The 15,844-nt window shown below is 45.5% G+C and overlaps 1 long non-coding RNA gene across 1 annotated transcript in view; it reads right to left on the bottom strand.

Annotated features, from left to right (window-relative positions):
• Positions 1-13,549, bottom strand: part of LOC108535436 (uncharacterized) — a 31,354-nt gene extending 17,805 nt beyond the window's left edge. Inside the window, exon 1 of the long non-coding RNA XR_001887228.1 lies at positions 13,253-13,549. This is a non-coding gene — a long non-coding RNA (uncharacterized LOC108535436). The remainder of the gene's footprint in view (positions 1-13,252) is intronic.
• Between the last annotated feature and the right edge of the window lie 2,295 nt (positions 13,550-15,844).

Raw genomic sequence — 15,844 nt, forward strand, 5'->3', positions numbered from 1 at the left:
TGTTAGCCAGGATGGTCTCGATCTCCTGACCTCGTGATCCGCCCGTCTCGGCCTCCCAAAGTGCTGGGATTACAGGCTTGAGCAACCGCGCCCGGCCTAGTACAAATAATTCTATTTCAGTGTGCTAAATGCCAAGGTATGAGTAAGGGCTGGGGGGTGGGGGGTGTGCAGGGGAGAGATTTTAACCAATATCTACTAAATACTTCTCATGTGCCAGACACTACCCTAGGTGCTGGGGGCACCATAATCTGGTCTAGGGTGGTGGATCTGGGAAGGCTTCTGGAGGGAGTGACATTTGATCTGGGTTTTGAAGGATGAGTAAGCTTTAACCAGCGAAAGGGTAGGGGTAGAAGGAGATGCGAATTCAAATACCTTGTGGCGTGAGTGAGATTGATGTGTTTGTGAAAACTGAAAGAAGGCCAGTGTGGTTGGATCACAACAAAATGGTGGGAAAGGGACACAAGATGTGACTATGAACATAGGTGGTGTGTGTGTCGAGGTAAGGATTTGGGGTTTAGCAATGGGAAGCCGTTTACGCTGAGGAGACGGCTTGACCCAGGATTAGATTTGCATTTGAAAAGAATACTCTGGATACAGCAGGGGGAACAGACTGGAATAGGTTAGTGGTGGATGTGAGGAGACCAATTAGGAGACTAATTTGGTGAGCCAGGCAAGAAGGAAAATGTTTGAAAAGCTTCTCAAAGGTTGGCATTTCAGCTTTTTTTTTTTTTTTTTTTTTTTTTGAGGTGGGGTCTCACTTTGTCATCCAGGCTGGAGTGCAGTAGTGCAATCATAGCTCACTGCAGCCTCGAACTCCCAGGCTCAAGCAATCCTCCTACCTCAGCCTCCTGAGTAGAAGGGCTTGCAGGCACAAACCACAACACTTGGCTCAGCTGGGTTTTGAAGGATGAGTAGATGTTTTCCCATATCATTGAGAGCAAGAAGATTCTAGGTTTTAGGAGACATACTGAAAGGGCCTGTGAGGCTGGGCTCTGATGTGTTTGCACGCATGCATGTATATGTGTATGCATGTGTGAGAGTATTTGTGTGTGTGTGGAGAGGTTGAGTACTTGGGAAAATCCATTGGGGCCAGATTGTGAAGAGAATTTGGCCTTCTTCATCAGGCAGTGAGATTATCTGATTTATATGTTGGAACAATCACTGTGTCTGCAGTGTAGAGGACAGGTAAATCAGCTGACGAGTTATTGTAGTTATCAGAGAGACATGAGAAAGGCAGGAGCAAAGGGGACAAGAGGAGGGAATGGATTCAAGATCTATGTAAGAGATAGAATGTTCCGAGGTTATTAACAGAGTGGGTGTGGTGGGTAAGAAAAAGGGAGGACTGAGGATTACTTTAAAGGTCTAATTTGGATGAATGGTAGAGCCATTAACAGTAGTTGAGACTACACAGAAAGGGGAACACATTCTCTTGTGGGTTAGGAGAAGGAAGAGAAGGGGGAAGGAAAAGAGTGATACATTTGGCCTGGGGAATATTCAATTTAAGGTGCTCAAGACATGTACGGTAGAGATGTCCTCTTGACCAAGAATAACTAAGACTATCATTTGTTTAATGAATGCTTATCATGGTCAGGTACTGGGCTGAGGAATTTCCATAGATCACCTCATTCGACCCTAACAGCAGCCCTATAAGGTAAATGTTATTGGCTCCATTTTATATATGGGGAAACTGAGGTGCAGAGAGTTTTGAAACTCTCATGTACTTGGCTGATTATTACATTATTTAACCCTTCAACAAATTTCCTTATCTACCATCTCATTTTCTGACTGTAAACTTTCCACCAAGAAGTCTTTTACTTTTCCCCATTCCTCCACCTTTTCCTGATTTACCACATGTAATCATAGAAAGAATATTGCCAGTTTTGAAGGAGATGCTGATTAAAACTCAGCTCTTGGCCAGGCGCAGTGGCTCGGGCCTGTAATGCCAGCACTTTGGGAGGCTGAGGCGGGCGAATTATAAGGCAGGAGTTTGAGGCCAGCCTGGCCAACATGGTGAAACTCCATCTCTACTAAAAATATAAAAAATTAGCTGGGCCTAGTAGCAGGCACCTGTAGTCCCAGCTACTTGGGAGGCTGAGGCAGGAGAACCGCTTGAACCCGGGAGACAGAGGTTGCAGTGAGCCGAGATCACGCCACTGCACTCTAGCCCAGGCGACAGAGTGAAACTCCGTCTCAAACAACAACAACAACAACAACAACAACAACAACAACAACATAAAAAACTCTTTTACTAAATAGCTGTGTGGCCCTCACTTGTAAAATGGTTCCTCACTTGTAAAATGGAAAAAATGTAATGCCTTACTCTTTACTTGTCAAGTAAGCAAAATGTTCTAACATTCACTTTGTTAGAAAATTTAGGAACAATAATTTTGAATGATTAAACAGATATGCTACTGACTAGAATGTGAAATTTGCATGATTTTAAGAGCAAATAGCGGGGCGCGGTGGCTCACGCCTGTAATCCCAGCACTTTGGGAGGCTGAGGTGGGCAGATCACTTGAGGTCAGGAGTTTGAGACCAGACTGGCCAATATGGTGAAACCCTGTCTCTTCTAAAAATACAAAAATTAGCCTGGCATTGACAGACAGGACTAGCTGGATTTCCTAGGCCGACTAACAATCCCTAAGCCTAGCTGGGAAGGTTACTGCATCCACCTTTAAACACGGGGCTTGCAACTTAGCTCACACCCGACCAATCAGGTAGTAAAGAGAGCTCACTAAAATGCTAATTAGGCAAAAACAGGAGGTAAAGAAATAGCCAATCATCTATTGCCTGAGAGCACAGCGGGAGGAACAATGATTGGAATACAAACTCAGGCATTCGACCCAGCAACAGCTACCCTCTTTGGGTCCCCTCCCTTTGTATGGGAGCTCTGTTTTCACTCTATTAAATCTTGCAACTACACTCTCTTCTGGTCATGTTTGTTATGGCTCAAGCTGAATTTTCACTTGCCGTGCACCACTGCTGTTTGCTGCCATTGCAGACCTGCCGCTGACTTCCATCCCTCCGGATACCGCAGGGTGTCCGCTGTGCCCCTGATCCAGCAAGGTGCCCATTGCTGCTCCAGATCAGGCTAAAGGCTTGCCATTGTTCCTGCACAGACAAGTGCCTGGGTTCATCCTAATCTAGTTGAACACTAGTCACTGGGTTCCATGGTTCTCTTCCGTGACCCATGGCTTCTAATAGAACTGTAACACTCACCCCATGGCCGAAGATTCCATTCCTTGGAATCTGTGAGGCCAAGAACCCCAGTTCAGAGAACACAAGGCTTGCCACCATCTTGGAAATGGCCTGCTGCCATTTTGGAAGCAGCCCTCCACCATCTTGGGAGCTCTGGGAGCAAGGACCCCCTGGTAACATTTGGCGACCATGAAGGGACCTCCAAAGCGGTGAGTAATATTGGACCACTTTGGCTTGCTATTCTGTCCTATCCTTCCTTAGAATTGGAGGAAAATACTGGGCACCTGTTGGCCAGTTAAAAATGATTAGTGTGGCTGCCAGACTTAAGACTCAGGTGTGAGGCTGTCTGGGGAAGGGCTTTCTAACAACCCTCAACCCTTCTCGGTTGGGAACATTGGTCTGCCTGGAGCCAGCTTCCACTTTACGTTTTCTTGAGGAAGCCGAGGGCTGACTAGAGTCAGAAAACTGTTGTCCCGAACTCCTGGTATTAGCCGGTTGAGATCATGGCACAGCCAAAAGTCTCTACTCAACAGTCGCCCATGCGTGCACCCCTACCTTTCCTTCTGACCCATACCTGCTGGGTCCCGACCATGACTTTCTTGAAAGTGTAGCCCCAAAATTCTCCTTACCTCTGAATCTACTTCCTCTGATCCCTGCCTCCTAGGTACTAATGGTTCAGACTTTCATTTCCTCTAGCAATTGTATCTCCAAAAGGATCTAAGGAAGTTCTATGCTGAGTCCTTAGGCATCTAGGCTATAAACCCAGGAAGTCCTATCCCTGGTGTCCCTCTCGATTTAGGTATATAGCTCTTGACATGGGGAGTTATGTGGGACCCATTCCCCACCACTCTTGCCATAGCCCCAAGTTTGTAATGGCTAAGAGAAGGAGAGAGAGAGAGACAGAGGAAAGAGAGATGGAGGAGTGAGAGAGAGAGACAGAGGAGAGAGAGAGAGACACGGGAGAGAGAGAGAGAGACGGAGGAGAGAGATGGAGAGATGGAGGACAGAGAGATGGAGAGAGATAAAGAGGGAGTCAAAGAGAAAAGAAAGAGAAAGAAATAGAAAAAAAAGTGTGCCCTATTCCTTTAAAAGCCAGGGTAAATTTGAAACCTATAATTGATAATTGAAGGTCTTCTCCGAGACCCTGTAACATTTCAATACTACCTTGTTGTCAGTGTAAACAAGGGCATAGCCTGAAAACACTGAGACCACTGACAGCCCATAGCTTTCCTATCAAAAATCCTTAACCCAGTAACCCGTGGATGCATACAGTCTGTAGCGGCAACTGCTTTGCTAACAGAAGAGAGTAGAAAAGTAACTTTCAGAGGAAACCTCATTGTGAGCACACCTCACCAGTTCAGAAATTTTAAGTCAAAAAAGCAAAAAGGTAGCTTACTAACTCAAAAATCTTAAAGTATGGGGCTATTCTGTTAGAAAAAGGTAATTTAGCACCAACCACTGGTAATTCCCTTAACCCAGCTGATTTCCTAACAAGGGATTTAAATCTTAATTACCACACAAAGGTCCTACCAGACCTTGGAGGAACTCCCTTCAGGACAGGAGATAGATGGTTCCTCCCAGGTGATTGAGGAAAAAACCACAATAGGCATCCAGTAATTGATAGGGAGACTCTTGTGGAAGCAGAGTTAGAAAAATTGTCTAATAATTGGTCTCCTCAAACGTGAGAGCTGTTTGCATTTAGCCAAGCCTTAAAGTACTTACAGAATCAAAAAAGAGTATCTCAATCCTGACTCAAAAGATTACCTGTACCCTCTCTGAAATGAATTTGCATAAGAACTGTTGTTATGGGAATTCATCTTGATGGGGCAGCTGGGTTGTTATGAAATACTCAGGAACCCAGCCCAGCTCTAGGACTCACCCCTGAGCACGAAGGCAATGTTGGGTATGCTGGTAAAGGATCACTAGAATCCAGCAGCCCGGACCCCTTTCTTTGTGTTCAAGAGAGGTGGGAAAAGGGGTGCAGGACAGCTACATTGGTGAGCGTAACTAATCTGATAAGCAGAGGTCCATGGGTGGTTACGCACCCTGGAAAGGAATAAGCATTAGGACCATAGAGGACACTCTAGTACTAATGCTCATCGGAAAATGACTAGGGGTGCTGGCATCCCTATGTTCTTTTTTCAGATGGGAAACATTTCCCCCAAGGCAAAAACGCCCCTAAGATGTATTCTGGAGAATTAGGACCAATTTGACCCTCTGACACTAAGAAAGAAACAACTTATATTCTTTTGCAGTACTGCCTGGCCACGATATCCTCTTCAAGGGGTAGAAACCTGGCCTCCTAAGGGAAGTATGAATTATAACACCACCTTACAGCTAGACCTCTTTTGTAGAAAAGCAGGCAAATGGAGTGAAGTGCCATATGTACAAACTTTCTTTTCATTAAGAGACAACTAGCACTTATGTAAAAGTGTGATTTATGCCCTACAGGAAGCCCTCAGAGTCTACTTCATACCCCAGCATCCCCCCAACTCCTTCCCCAACTAATAAGGAACCCCGTCAACACAAATGGTCCAAAAGGAGATAGACAAAGGGATAAACAATGAACCAAAGGGTGCTGATATTCCCTGATTAAGCCTCCTCCAGGCAGTGAGAGGAGGAGAATTTGGCCCAGCCAGAGTGCATGTACCTTTTTCTCTCTCAGACTTAAAGCAAATTAAAATAGACCTAGGTAAATTCTCAGATAACCCTGAAGGCTATACTGATGTTTTACAAGGGTTAGGACAATCCTTTGATCTGACATGGAGAGATATAATGTCACTGCTAAATCAGACACTAACAACAAATGAGAGAAGTGCCGTCATAACTGCAGCCCGAGAGTTTGGCGATCTCTGGTATCTCAGTCAGGTCAATGATAGGATGACAACAGAGGAAAGAGAATGATTCCCCACAGGCCAGCAGGCAGTTCCCAGTGTAGACCCTCACTAGGACACAGAATCAGAACATGGAGATTGGTGTCGCAGACATTTGCTAACTTGCGTGCTAGAAGGACTAAGGAAAACTAGGAAAAAGCCTATGAATTATTCAGTGATGTCCACTATAACACACAGAAAGGAAAAAAAAATCCTACTGCCTTTCTGGAGAGACTAAGGGAGGTATTGAGGAAGCATACCTCCCTGTCACCTGACTCTATTGAAGGCCAACTAATCTTAAAGGATAAGTTTATCACTCAGTCAGCTGCAGACATTAGGAAAAAACTTCAAAAGTCCACAAAATTTAGAAACCCTATTGAACTTGGCAACCTTGGTTTTTTTTTTTTTTTTTTTTTTTGAAACGGAGTCTCGCGCCCAGGCTGGAGTGCAGTGGCCGGATAACGTTGGTTTTTTATAATAGAAATCAGGAGGAGCAGGCGGAATGGGGCAAACGGGATAAACAAAAGGCCACCGCTTTAGTCATGACCCTCAGGCAAGCAGACTTTGGAGGCTCTGGAAAAGGGAAAAGCTGGGCCAATCAAATGCCTACTAGGGCTTGCTTCCAGTGTGGTCTACAAGGACATTTTTAAAAAGATTGTCCAAGTAGAAATAAGCCACCCCCTCATCCATGCCCCTTATGTCAAGGGAATCACTGGAAGGCCCACTGCCCCAGGGGATGAAGGTCCTCTGAGTCAGAAGCCACTAACCAGATGATCCACCAGCAGGACTGAGGGTGCCCAGGGCAAGTGCCAACCCATGCCATCATCCTCACAGAGCCCTGGATATGCTTGACCATTGAGGGCCAGGAGATTAACTGTCTCCTGGACACTGGCGCGGCCTTCTCAGTCTTACTCTCCTGTCCTGGACAACTGTCCTCCAGATCTATTACTATCCGAGGGGTCCTAGGACAGCCAGTCACTAGATACTTCTCTCCCAGCCACCAAGTTGTGACTGGGGAACTTTACTCTTTTCACATGCTTTTCTAATTATGCCTGAAGGCCCCACTCCCTTGTTAGGGAGACACATTCTAGCAAAAGCAGGGGCCATTATATACCTGAACATAGGAGAAGGAACACCCATTTGTTGTCCCCTGCTTGAGGAAGAATTAATCCTGAAGTCTGGGCAACAGAAGGNCCACCAGCAGGACTGAGGGTGCCCAGGGCAAGTGCCAACCCATGCCATCATCCTCACAGAGCCCTGGATATGCTTGACCATTGAGGGCCAGGAGATTAACTGTCTCCTGGACACTGGCGCGGCCTTCTCAGTCTTACTCTCCTGTCCTGGACAACTGTCCTCCAGATCTATTACTATCCGAGGGGTCCTAGGACAGCCAGTCACTAGATACTTCTCTCCCAGCCACCAAGTTGTGACTGGGGAACTTTACTCTTTTCACATGCTTTTCTAATTATGCCTGAAGGCCCCACTCCCTTGTTAGGGAGACACATTCTAGCAAAAGCAGGGGCCATTATATACCTGAACATAGGAGAAGGAACACCCATTTGTTGTCCCCTGCTTGAGGAAGAATTAATCCTGAAGTCTGGGCAACAGAAGGACAATATAGACAAGCAAAGAATGCCTGTCCTGTTGAAGTTAAACTAAGGGATTCCCCCTCCTTTCCCTATGAAAGGCAGTAGCCCCCTCAGACCCGAGGCCCAACAAGGACCCCAAAAGATTGTTAAGGACCTAAAAGCCCAAGGCCTAGTAAAACCATGCATAGCCCCTGCAATACTCCAATTTTAGGAGTACAGAAACACAATGGACAGTGGAGGTTAGTGTAAGATCCCAGGATTATCAATGAGGCCATTGTCCCTCTATACCCAGCTGTACCTAACTCTTACACTCTGCTTTCCCAAATACCAGAGGAAGCAGAGTGGTTTACAGTCCTGGACTTTAAGGATGGCTTTTTCTGCATCCGTGTACATCCTGACTCTCAATTCTTGTCTGCCTTTGAAGATTCTTTGAACCCAACGTCTCAACTCACCTGGACTGTTTTACCCAAGGGTTCAGGGATAGCCCCCATCTATTTTGCCAGGCATTAGGCCAAGACTTGAGCCAGTTCTCATACCTGGACACTCTTGTCTTCAGTACGTGGATGATTTACTTGTAGCCGCCCATTCAGAAACCTTGTGCCCTCAAGCTACCCAAGTGCTCTTAAATTTCCTCACTACCTGTGGCTACAAGGTTTCCAAACCAAAGGTTCAGCTCTGCTCACAGCAGGTTAAATACTTAGGGCTAAAATTATCCAAAGGCACCAGGGCCCTCAGTGAGGAATGTATCCAGCCTATACTGGCTTATCCTCATCCCAAATCCCTAAAACAACTAAGAGCGTTCCTTGGTATAACAGGTTTCTGCTGAATATGTATTCCCAGGTACGGTGAAAACCAGACCATTATATACACTAATTAAGGAAACTCAGAAAGCCAATACCCATTTAGTAAGATGGACACCTGAAGCAGAAGCAGCTTTCCAGCCCCCAGCGAAGGCCCTATCCCAAGCCCCAGTGTTAAGCTTGCCAATGACTTTTCTTTATATGTGACAGAAAAAACAGGAATAGCTCTAGGAGTCCTTACACATATCCGAGGGATGAGCCTGCAACCCGTGGCACACCTGAGTAAGGAAACTGATGCAGTGGCAAAAGGTTGGCCTCATTGTTTACAGGTAGTGGCAGCAGTAGCAGTCTTAGTATCTGAAGCAGTTAAAATAATACAGGGAAGAGATCTTACTGTGTGGACATCTCATGATATGAACAGCATACTCACTGTTAAGGAGACTTGTGACTGTCAGACAACCGTTTATTTAAGTATCAGGCTCTATTACTTGAAAGGCCAGTGCTGCAACTGCACACTTGTGCAACTCTTAACCCAGTCACATTTCTTCCAGACAATGAAGAAAAGATAGAACATAACTGTCAACAAGTAATTGCTCAAACCTACACCACTCAAGGGGAACTTTTAGAGGTTCTCTTGACTGATCCTGACCTCAACTTGTATACTGATGGAAGTTCCTTTGTAGAAAAAGGACTTCGAAAATGTCCTAAATGCTTATAGAACGACCCCTAGTATGGGATAATCCCCTCCTGGAAAACAAGCCCCAGTACTCAGAAAAAGAAATAGAATGGGGAACCTCACAAGGACATAGTTTCCTCCCCTCAGGATGGCTAGCCACTGAAGAAGGGAAAATACTTTTGCCTGCAGCTAACCAATGGAAATTACTTAAAACTCTTCACCAAACCTTTCACTTAAGCATTGATAGCATCCATCAGATGGCCAAATTATTATTTACTGGACCAGGCCTTTTCAAAATTATCAAGCAGATAGTCAGGGTCTGTGAAGTGTGCCAAAGAAATAATACCCTGCCTTATTGCCAAGCTCCTTCAGGAGAGCAAAGAACAGGCCATTACCCAGGAGAAGACTGGCAACTAGATTTTACCCACATGCCCAAATCTCAGGGATTTCAGTATCTACTAGTTTGGGTAGATACTTTCACTGGTTGGGCAGAGGCCTTACGCTGTAGGACAGAAAAGGCCCAAGAGGTAATAAAGGCAATAGTTCATGAAATAATTCTCAGATTCAGACTTCCCTGAGGCTTACAGAGTGATGATGGCCCTGCTTTCAAGGCTACAGTAACCCAGGGAGTATCTCAGGCGTTAGGTATACAATATCACTTACACTACACCTGGAGGCCACAATCCTCAGGGAAGGTCAAGAAAATGAACAAAACACTCAAACGACATCTAAAAAAGCTAACCCAGGAAACCCACCTTGCATGGTCTGCTCTGTTGCCTATAGCCTTATAAGAATCTGAAACTCTCTCCAAAAAGCAGGACTTAGCCCATATGAAATGCTGTATCGATGGCCCTTCCTAACCAATGACCTTGTGCTTGACCGAGAGACGGCCAACTTAGTTGCAGACATCACCTCCTTAGCCAAATATCAATAAGTTCTTAAAATATTACAAGGAGCCTGTCCCCAAGAAGAGGGAAAGGAATTATTCCACTCTGGTGACATGGTTTTAGTCATGTCCCTTCCTTCTAATTCCCCATCCCTAGATACATCCTGGGAAGGACCCTACCCAGTCATTTTATCTAACCCAACTGTGGTTAAAGTGGCTGGAGTGGAGTCTTGGATACATCACACGTGAGTCAAACCCTGGATACTGCCACGGGAACCTGAAAATCCAGGAGACAATGCTAGTTATTCCTGTGAACCTCTAGAGGATCTGTGCCTGCTCTTCAAGCAACAATCGTGAGGAAAGTAACTAAAATCGTAAATCCCCATGGCTCTCCCTTATCATATTTTTATCTTTACTGTTCTCTTACCCCCTTTCACTCTCACTGCACCCCCTCCATGCAGCTGTATGACCAGTAGCTCCCCTTACCAAGAGTTTCTATGGAGAATGTGGCTTCCTGGAAATATTGATGCCCCATCGTATAGGAGTTTATCTAAGGGAAACCCCACCTTCACTGCCCACACCCATATGCCCCACAAATGCTATAACTCTGCCACTCTTTGCATGCATGCAAATACTCATTATTGGACAGGAAAATGATTAATCTTAGTTGTCCTGGAGGACTTGGAGCCACTGTCTGTTGGACTTACTTCACCCATACCAGTATGTCTGATGGGGGTGGAGTTCAAGATTAGGCAAGAGAAAAACATGTAAAGGAAATAATCTCCCAACTGACCCAGCTACATAGCACCCCTAGCCCTACAAAGGACTAGATCTCTCAAAACTACGTGAAACCCTCTGTACCCATACTCAGTGGGTAAGCCCATTTAATACCACCCTCACTGGGCTCCATGAGGTCTTGGCCCAAAACCCTACTAACTGTTGGATGTGCCTCCCCCTGTACTTCAGGCCATACATTTCAATCCCTATACCTGAACAAGGGAACAACTTCAGCACAAAAATAAGCACCATTTCCCTTTTAGTAGGACCTCTTGTTTCCAATCTGGAAATAACCCATACCTCAAACCTCACCTGTGTAAAATTTAGCACTACTATAGACACAATCAACTCCCAATGCATCAGGTGTGTAACTCTTCCCACAAGAATAGTCAGCCTACCCTCAGGAATATTTTTTGTCTGTGGTACCTCAGCCTATCGTTATTTGAGTGGCTCTTCAGAATCTATGTGCTTCCTCTCATTCTTAGTGCCCCCTATGACCATCTACACTGAACAAGATTTATACAATTATGTCATACATAAGCCCCGCAACAAAAGAGTACCCATTCTTCCTTTTGTTATAGGAGCAGGAGTGCTAGGTGGATTAGGTACTGGCATTGGTGGTATCATAACCTCTACTCAGTTCTATTATAAACTATCTCAAGAACTAAATGGTGACATGGAACTGGTCACCGATTCCCTGGTCACCTTGCAAGATCAACTTAACTCCCTAGCAGCAGTAGTCCTTCAAAATCGAAGAGCTTTAGACTTGCTAATTGTCGAAAGAGGGGGAGCCTGTTTATTTTTAGGGGAAGAATGCTGCTATTAAGTTAATCAATCTGGAATTGTCACCAAGAAAGTTAAAGAAATTTGAGATCAAATACAACATAGAGCAGAGGAGCTTCAAAACACCGGACCGTGGGGCCTCCTCAGCCAATGGATGCCCTGGATTCTCCCCTTCTTAGGACCTCTAGCAGCTATAATATTAATACTCCTCTTTGGACCCTGTATCTTCAACCTCCTGGTTAAGTTTGTCTCTTCCAGAATTGAAGCTGTAAAGCTACAAATAGTTCTTCAAATGGAGTTCCAGATGCAGTCCATGACTAAAATCGACCACAGAACCCTGGACCAGCCTGCTAGCCCATGCTCCAATGTTAATGACATCGAAGGCACCCCTTCCAAGGAAATCTCAACTGCACAACCCCTACTATGCCCCAATTCAGCAGGAAGCAGTTAGAGCAGTTGTTGGCCAACCTCCCCAACAGCTCTCGGGTTTTCCTGTTGACAGAGGGGACTGAGAGGCAGGACTAGCTGGATTTCCTAGGCTGACTAAGAATCCCTAAGCCTAGCTGGGAAGGTAACCGCATCCACCTTTAAACATGGGGCTTGCAATTTAGCTTACACCCGACCAAGCAGGTAGTAAAGAGAGCTCACTAAAATGCTAATTAGGCAAAACAGGAGGTAAAGAAATAGCCAATCATCTGTTGCCTGAGAGCACAGCGGGAGGAACAATGATTGGAATATAAACCCAGGCATTTGAGCCGGCAATGGCTACCCTCTTTGGGTCCCCTCCGTTTGTATGCGAGCTCTGTTTTCACTCTATTAAATCTTGCAACTGCACTCTTTTCTGGTTGTGTTTGTTATGGCTCAAGCTGAGCTTTCGCTCACCATCCACCACTGCTGTTTGCCGCCATTGCAGACCCGCCGCTGACTTCCTCCGCAGGGTGTCTGCTGTGCTACCAATTCAGCCAGGTGCTCATTGCCGCTCCCGATTGGGCTAAAGGCTTGCCATTGTTCCTGCACGGCTAAGTGGCCGGGTTCATCCTAATCAAGCTGGACACTAGTCACTGGGTTCCTTGGTTCTCTTCCATGACCCACAGCTTCTAATAGAGTTATAACACTCACTGCATGGCCCAAGATTCCATTCCTTGGAATCTGTGAGGCCAGGAACCCCAAGTCAGAGAACATGCGGCTTGCCACCATCTTGGAAGTGACCTGCTGCCATTTTGGAAGCGGCCCCCCACCATCTTGGGAGCTCTGGGAGCAAGGACCCCCGGTAACAGCATGGTGGTGAGTGCCTGTAGTCCCAGCTATTCTCAGGCTGAGGCAGGAGAATTTCTTGAACCCTGGAGGTGGAGGTTGCAGTGAGCCGAGATCAAGCCATTGCACTCTGCAAGACTGTCTCAAAAACAAACAAAAAGAGCAAACTGTAAGCACACAGGAACTCCAAAGATATTTCATGGCTTCAGTGTACTGTTTTGAGCTACTTCTTCAGATCTTTATGGATCAAAGTTCAGCCTCCACCAGTGGGAACATTTAACGAGGAAGGTTGAGAATTACCATGCATTCTATTAATATCTAGAAGGATTGCGGTTAGGACCAAATGACTAATAAGATACCCCAAGTATTATTAGGAAAGGAACTTTGTTATAAAACTCTGGGCAAATGGTACTTACGTTCATTTCAGTTGTCATTTCCTTCATACTTTCTATGTCTGTTCTCCACCCTAGCAGCTGATTTATAGACTGACTTTTTACCTGGGCTAGTCCCCAACTATGCTGGCACTGTCACAAGGCAGTGAATCCGTGAGTAAATACATGCTCTGATTTGCTTTGCTCTCAAAGGCCAACCTGACCTTCTCCTTGTCTTTCTGACTGGTTGTGACTCACAGACTAGCTGAACACCAGGCCCTTGGGATCCCAAGCTGGGCAGGGTGCTGTGTTTTTTCTTTGCTCATCCAGACTTTCCCAGTGTTTTCTGGTTCAGAACTGGGGTTGATAACAGGGTTGGTAATGGGCAGACCAGGTTCCATTGCTATGGTTACTGTCTCCATGGATACAAATTATCAGGGACCTTCCCTCCTCACATACCTGACTCCCACCTCTTCCAGAGGTCTTTTACCGAGTAAAAACAAGTGGTGAACTCTTCACTCACTTCCTGGAAATTTTTCTTCAATTTCACCCTATTTGTATCAACAAAATCACCGACCTATCTTTAAATATCAAATAGGAATTTTTACCTTTGAATATAATTGTTCAGATTTAGGTTACAAACTGCGTTTTTCTGTGTTATGTGAATATTCATGTACCCGATTTTTTTTTTTTTTTTTTTTTTGACAGAGTCTGACTCTGTAGCCCAGGCTGGAGGGCGGTGGCGCGATCATCTCAGGCTCACTGGCAACCTCCACTCCCGGGTTTCAAAACCATTTCTCCTGCCTCAGGGGCCTCCAAGTAGCATGGGATTGGCAGGCGTGGGCGGCCACCACCAACTGGCTGATTTTTTTTTTTTTTTTTTTTTTTTGAGACGGGAGTCTTTGCTCTTGTCACCCAGCTGTTGGAGTGCAGTGGCGGATCTCAGTCACCTGCCAAGCTTCCAACCCTCCCGGGTTACGCCATTCTTTCCTGCCCTTCAGCCTCCGGAGTAGCTGGATACAGGCGCCTGCCACCTCGCCCGGCTAGTTTTTTGTATTTTTAGTAGGAGACGGGGTTTTCAGCCAGGTTGGCCAGGATTGGTTTGATCTCCTGACCTCGTGACTCCGCCCGTCTCGGCCTCCAAAGGTGTGGGATTTACGGTTGAGCCACCGCGCCCGCCAGGCTGATTTTTTGTATTTTTAGTAGAGACGAGGTTTCACCGTGTTGACCAAGCTGGTCTCGAACTCTGAACCTCAGATGATCCACCCGCCTCAGCCTCCCAAAGTGCTGAGATTACAGGTGTGAGCCACCACACCCAGCCTCATGTACTTAAATTTTTAATCATAAAAGTTATATAAGCCCATCAAGGGAAACAGTGAAAACTGGCAAAAGGGATGTAAAACCCTAGAATTAATATTTTGGGCTGGATGCAGTGGCTCACACCTGTAATCCCAGCATTTTGGGAGGCCAAGGTAGGTGGATCACTTGAGCCCAGGAGTTCAAGACCAGCCTGGGCAATATGTCAAAATCCTGTCTCTACTAAAAATACAAAAATTAGCCAGGCACAGTGGCTCATGCCTGTAATCCCAGAAATTTGGGAGGCCAAGGCGGGCAGATCATGAGGTCAGGAGTTCGAGTCTAGCCTGACCAACATGGTGAAACCCCATCTCTACTAAAAATACAAAAATTAGCCAGGCATGGTGGTGCGCACCTGTAATTCCAGCTACTCAGGAGGCTGAGGCAAGAGAATCACTTGAACCCAGCCTGGGTGACAGAGCGAGACTCCATCTCAAAAATAAAACAAAACAAAACAAAATGAAAATTAGCTGGGTGTGGTGGCATGTGCCTGTAGTCCCAGCTACTTAGGAGACTGAGATAGGAGGATTGCTTGAGCCAGGGAGGTGGAGGTTGTAGTGAGCCGAGATTGCACCACTGCTCTCTAGCCTGGGCAATAGAGTGAGACCGTCTCAAAAAAAAATTATTTTTTGGCATACTTTTTCTTAGATTTAAACATTTTTTGCATCTATTGACCTTTTAAAAATTTGTCTTCTGTTATCTGCACACTTATATTTTAAACTGAAGTTAATTATGGGTGGGTTTCAGGGAGCACCCAAATTCCCTGAAATTGTATGTGAAATTGTATATAGGGGCATATGTATTTTTTCTGGGGAGAGGGGAATAATTTCTATCAGATACTCAAAAAAATCTGATTCCAAACATTTTTTAAAAATCACAGTAAATTTGCATTATATTTTTTCTACTGCTCTAGGAAAGCACTTTCCCAGGAGGTTTGGGGGATGCCAGTGTATTACTCCAACAATGCCAGGGCTCAGCATTTTAGTTTTTCAGTCTGCAATGGATTTCATTGTCCTTATAAAGGGTTAGGTCAGAGTGTCTCCTATAGCATGTAGGCAGTTGAGGGCTTTTGGACAACCATGGAGCATTTTAATTTCCAGGATTCTGTTAGATGTATGTGGTGGGAGGAGCCAGAGAGGCCATTGCTCAAGGTGGCTAAATGTGGCGCGTGTAGACAATCAGCAATTCCACATCCCACAAGGAAAGTTCTGATCTGTGCTGGGACTAGAGCTCACCCTCAATATCATACCTACTGCATGTTTGCCAGTATATTATGTCATC

Source organism: Rhinopithecus bieti, unplaced genomic scaffold, assembly GCF_001698545.2.
Source record: "Rhinopithecus bieti isolate Rb0 unplaced genomic scaffold, ASM169854v2 scaffold_13014, whole genome shotgun sequence".
NCBI classification, from domain to species: domain Eukaryota; kingdom Metazoa; phylum Chordata; class Mammalia; order Primates; family Cercopithecidae; genus Rhinopithecus; species Rhinopithecus bieti.